The following is a 5,716-nucleotide window of genomic DNA, read 5'->3' on the forward strand; positions in this document are numbered from 1 at the left end:
TGTTGTAGTGTGTGTTGGTTTGGGGGAGTGTGTGTTGTAGTGTGTGTTGGTTTGGGGTAGTGTGTGTTGTAGTGTGTATCAGTTTGGGGGAGTGTGTGTTGTAGTGTGTATGTGTGTGTTGGTTTGGGGATGTGTGTGTTGTAGTGTGTGTTGGTTTGGGGGAGTGTGTGTTGTAGTGTGTGTGTGTGTGTTGGTTTGGGGATGTGTGTGTTGTAGTGTGTGTTGGTTTGGGGGAGTGTGTGTTGTAGTGTGTGTTGGTTTGGGGGAGTGTGTGTTGTAGTGTGTGTTGGTTTGGGGTAGTGTGTGTTGTAGTGTGTATCAGTTTGGGGGAGTGTGTGTTGTAGTGTGTGTTGGTTTGGGGGAGTGTGTGTTGTAGTGTGTATCAGTTTGGGGGAGTGTGTGTTGTTGTGTGTATGTGTGTGTTGGTTTGGGGATGTGTGTGTTGTAGTGTGTGTTGGTTTGGGGGAGTGTGTGTTGTAGTGTGTGTTGGTTTGGGGGAGTGTGTGTTGTAGTGTGTGTTGGTTTGGGGTAGTGTGTGTTGTAGTGTGTATCAGTTTGGGGGAGTGTGTGTTGTAGTGTGTGTTGGTTTGGGGGAGTGTGTGTTGTAGTGTGTATCAGTTTGGGGGAGTGTGTGTTGTAGTGTGTGTTGGTTCGGGGGAGTGTGTGTTGTAGTGTGTATGTGTGTGTTGGTTTGGGGGAGTGTGTGTTGTAGTGTGTGTTGGTTCGGGGGAGTGTGTGTTGTAGTGTGTATGTGTGTGTTGGTTTGGGGGAGTGTGTGTTGTAGTGTGTGTTGGTTCGGGGGAGTGTGTGTTGTAGTGTGTATGTGTGTGTTGGTTTGGGGATGTGTGTGTTGTAGTGTGTGTTGGTTTGGGGGAGTGTGTGTTGTAGTGTGTGTTGGTTTGGGGGAGTGTGTGTTGTAGTGTGTATCAGTTTGGGGGAGTGTGTGTTGTAGTGTGTATGTGTGTGTTGGTTTGGGGGAGTGTGTGTTGTAGTGTGTGTTGGTTCGGGGGAGTGTGTGTTGTAGTGTGTATGTGTGTGTTGGTTTGGGGGAGTGTGTGTTGTAGTGTGTGTTGGTTTGGGGGAGTGTGTGTTGTAGTGTGTATGTGTGTGTTGGTTTGGGGTAGTGTGTGTTGTAGTGTGTGTTGGTTTGGGGTAGTGTGTGTTGTAGTGTGTGTGTGTGTGTGTGTGTCAGTTGTCGTTGTGGTGTGTAAATGGTTGTATATCTGGTGGGTCAATATGGAGCCAATGGAAACCCGATGTCCCCTGCATGTGTGCAGCCTGCATGAGAATGCTGGTGTTTTTCTGATGTTGGGGTCATTTTAAGCAAAGTCACCAAACTTCTCTAAATTCGTTGTTTCGTTTGTTTTCTGCTGTAAAGCGCTGCCCGGGTCATCTTTGACCTATAAGTCAACAGGGGGGTTAAACGGACAGAACGGCCCCGGGCTGGAGAGCAGTGTGCAGCTGAAGCTCTGCTGACTCCAGATCGTCTGGTCAGAGACTCCCGGCGGCTGCGGAAACCATGGCAACATGGAGAGCGGTGAGAACTTAGCAGCTCCGCTAGAGGAGATAATGCTAATGAGAACTCATAGGGTGAAACAAAATGGCTTAATTGTATTGAGTTCATCCCATGTTAGAGAACAAAGGCTCGGGGAGGTTACGCTCACACATGAGGCTTATTGTAATCCCTCTGTAATTACCAGCAAAGGCATCTTCTCATGGGAGCAGAGGCTGTTTCTGCTGCACTGTTCACACGTATGCTGAAGGAAGTATCAATTCCTTACTAAGACGGCTCACAAAAGCTTGACAAAACCACATTCAGGACACCTTTGTTGAGGCGTAGAGCTATGATAGACATCTACAGTGCTCAGAGAAAGGCTCTTTCAGACGCAGGTCACTGTTAGCATCGACTGCGCAGCGCCACGGCGAGCTGTAAAGCTGCCAATACACCGCAAACAACATCAGTTTTTGACCAAACATCTACACTGTAGAACCCAACAGTCAGCGATATCAAGAAACCAGTGCAGTGAACTCAAATTTGACTGAAAGTTAACTCTACTCATCTGAAAAGAGTTTTGAGCTCAGTGTTGAAGGTGAAGAGTTCATTAAACACCTCATCACTTCAACTTAAACAGAGTAAGTTCACAGCACTCATATAGATCAGTTAGAGTGGGCTTAACTTATTGAGTTTACAGTACTCAGTTGGTTTAAGTTCTCTTCATTTATCGGGTTTTACTGAGGACAAATTGCTTCGTTTACTCAAATGGATTAAGTTCGCAGTACTTATTAGGATTAGTTTTTGAACTTAAATGGTTTGGGTCAGGGTCAGGGTCAGGGTTAGGGTTAGGCTTAGGAATCAAATGATTTGAGTTAGCTTATTTTGTTGGGTTTTAGTGTTCACAATTCTTAAATCTATTTACTTGACAAGAAGGAAATAGCTTTGATGCAATATTTCTAATAAAGACTAAGTGACTTTTTTCTTAAAACAAACTAATTAAAAAAAATGTTTATTTTGCTTATTCCACCATGTATGAAAACACTCGACCTCCTTTAGTGGACTTTGCTGTTCTGGGTATCGTCAGGAGCTCTGAGGTGTAGTTATATCTTTCTTCCAAAGTATAACTAGTGCTAGTTCTGTGTCCATGCTCAGCGTCTATACCCTCAGTCACTATTCCCTTTATTAGTACACCAGTATAGTCCAATTGAGGGACTGAATGAAAACTCGAGCACAATAACAGTATCCCATTTTGTTTGTGCTTTGCTGTTTGATAAATCATTCAGATGGATAAAAATGTCAATTTCTTTGGTCAGACCCTGTGATAGTCATTTTAGCGAGCTATCTATTAACAATAACGTATTTTGATTTTGATTTCTGTCATCTATTGTTCATTTTGTAATACACTTTCAGTGCCTATTTGTGTTTTCACTGCAGTTATTTTACGTCCACTTCTATGAATTCACGTTAAACACTACCTTGAGGCATTCATCACAGCCAAAGAATGTTGAATTAAAATTTGGTGGTGAAAAATGATTTTCCAAGAAACATTTTCTAGAGCAGAGTAAAATGTGAAATATAGTCTTGTGTTCAGAAATAATGAGTCAAAATGAAGAGAGTTTTTGTTAAAATAAGCTCAATAATCTTATAGCAACAGTAAAAACAAGACCTCACTGGTCTAGAAAACACTTCTCGATATGAGGATTTTTAGAAACTTGCACTGGAAACAAGACAGAAACTCTGAGTAAGAGATAAAGTGTGTGTGTGTGTTTGTGTGTGTGTGTGTGTGTGCATGTATGTGTCTGTGTGTGCATGTGCATGTGCGTGCGTGTGGTGTGAACACAGTGACAATGGTTTATTTTGTATGTCTTTTGAAATATCTCGGTCATTGGCGCTCTTTCTTTCTGCTTGTGGCGTTTGATGGGAAGCTGATGATGTTAAGCGTACGCTGCATGCATAAAACATCAGCCACACAATCACACACAGGAAGAGCAGCACCTGTGCCCAACAAAGATGGCCTTTCTGCGGCGGGTGTGTGTCCTGGTGCCGCCGTCCCCGTCCGCTGCCCGAGCCCAGCTGCAACGCATTCAGCCTGACACACACTCACTCACACACACTCACACACACGGCGGCTCATAAAGAGCTCTTTATCTGCTTATTAAACACAGCAGGAGAGACTTGACTGACATTTGGGCAGTGGGTCTGTGATTGTAAGGCTCGCACATGTGTGCCCATGCAGTGCCATCCCTGTTTGTCTGAGATTTTACTGCGGTATTAAGATGTCTTCTGTCGGGTCCACTGTGAGGGAAACACTGTGCCTCGCTTCACTGAAGAGTCTGAAGCAGATGCAGATTATTAAAGGCACAGCTCATCATTTACTCAGCATCACCACAGAGACGTTTGAGAAAGCTGCCCTGCAAACATCATTATCTTGCTCAGAGAGGTTTCATTTCCAGTCCAAACATCTAAAAACTCTTCAATCAAGAAGCATCTTCTAGACTAGAGTAGAATATTGCCCTGTTTTCCCCCAAAACAAGCTAAATAGCCTTGTTTTTCCTGGAGATAAGTTTATTTTGTTTATGCCACTATATATGAAAACACTCGACCTCCTTTAGTGGACTTTGTTTGTCTGAGCCCTGACTCTTGGAGAGCGGGTGGGACTGTAGTGAGACTGAAGGTTGGTTAGATAAACAAAAGCTAGACTATTTAGAGTCTTACACCAAACAAGTTTATCCTAAACATCTGCAACAACAACAAAGTAAAAAGATATTCTTATACATATAAATAATTCTCCCAATTACTGTTAACAGAGCAGATTTCTCCAGCACATCTCTGATCATAACAGTGTTCATAACTCATCTCTAATAGCTGATGTGTTTCCTCTCCTCCATGATGACAGCACATAATATTAGACTAGATCTTCTTCAAATGAACTCTGACTTCAGCTGTATTTATAAACACAGTTTTCTCCTGATGCTGATTCAGCCTCTGCATCTACAGACTGTCAGAGATGAATGAAGACGCTCTTGTTTCAGCTGTTTTGGTCAATGTGTTGAGTGTTTAAAGAGTGCCTCCACCAAACATGCGGATCAACAGTGTGTCCGTCTCAGACATCTGCTGCTGAATGCAGGGTTGTGTGTGTTCTCCATGCCTCTGAACACATGTGTCTGCTGGCATGAGCTGAGCTGCAGATCAGCCTTTATACATGCAGAAATCTGGACACATATACAGACCAGCTGCACACACACAAAAACATACACACACGCACGCACGCACGCACATGCATACGCACGCGCACGCGCACGCGCACACGCACACCACACACACACACACACACACACACACACACACACACACACACACACACACACACACACACACACACACACAAACACACAAACACACACAGACTGATTTGTGCCCCACACACACTCCTGTCCTGGGCCGCAGCCTGCTGTCATGCTAATACACCTCAGGTAACAGAGGAGCTGTTAGCGGTCAGCAGAGGTAAAGGACACACAGCGCTTCATTGACTGCAGGAATCAGATGTCAAACATGTTTAGAAATGATGTCAAGTTACACATTACACAATAGGTGACGTCTATTTAAACACTAATGTGGAGAGGATCAGGTGCTTATGATTGATCACAGCTGGTCCCGCATTACTCAATTCATGATTGACCAATCAGACGAGTCCTAATCCACTATAAACACCCTCAGCTCCATATCACAGCCATCTTCATCCTGAAGAATCCCCCCTTCCTCCTCTACTCCTCCTCCTCTTCTAGATAGGTGTCATGATGGCGCAGTGGTTAGCACTGTTGCCTCACAGCAAGAACATCACTGGTTCTAGTCCTTACCAAGCCAGCTGACGTTTCTGTGTGGAGTTTACACGTTCTCAGTTATCTGTTAAGAGCGATCACTATCTGCTCATCAGCTACTACAGCAGGGGAGTTCCCCACATCTACCTGAGCTCAAAGGGGAGGGAGACCTGGGCTCGAGGATCTTATGAGCTCAGGGTTCTCTCCCAGGACAGCGAGCCAAACACACTTCATAATCACTCATCAGCTGAGGGTCAACTGTTGAAAGTGCTTTTAAAATACATCAGCTTTGGAAAAGTCATATTCAGTGGTGTGAAAAGGGTCTGATTTCTGCATGTTTGTTACACTTTAATGCAACTAATGTAAAAATTAGTCAAAGTTAACACAAGTGAACACTGTGCAG

This window comes from Danio rerio, chromosome 3, assembly GCF_052040795.2.
Source record: "Danio rerio strain M-AB ecotype USA chromosome 3, GRCz13ab, whole genome shotgun sequence".
Classification (NCBI taxonomy): Eukaryota; Metazoa; Chordata; class Actinopteri; order Cypriniformes; family Danionidae; genus Danio; species Danio rerio.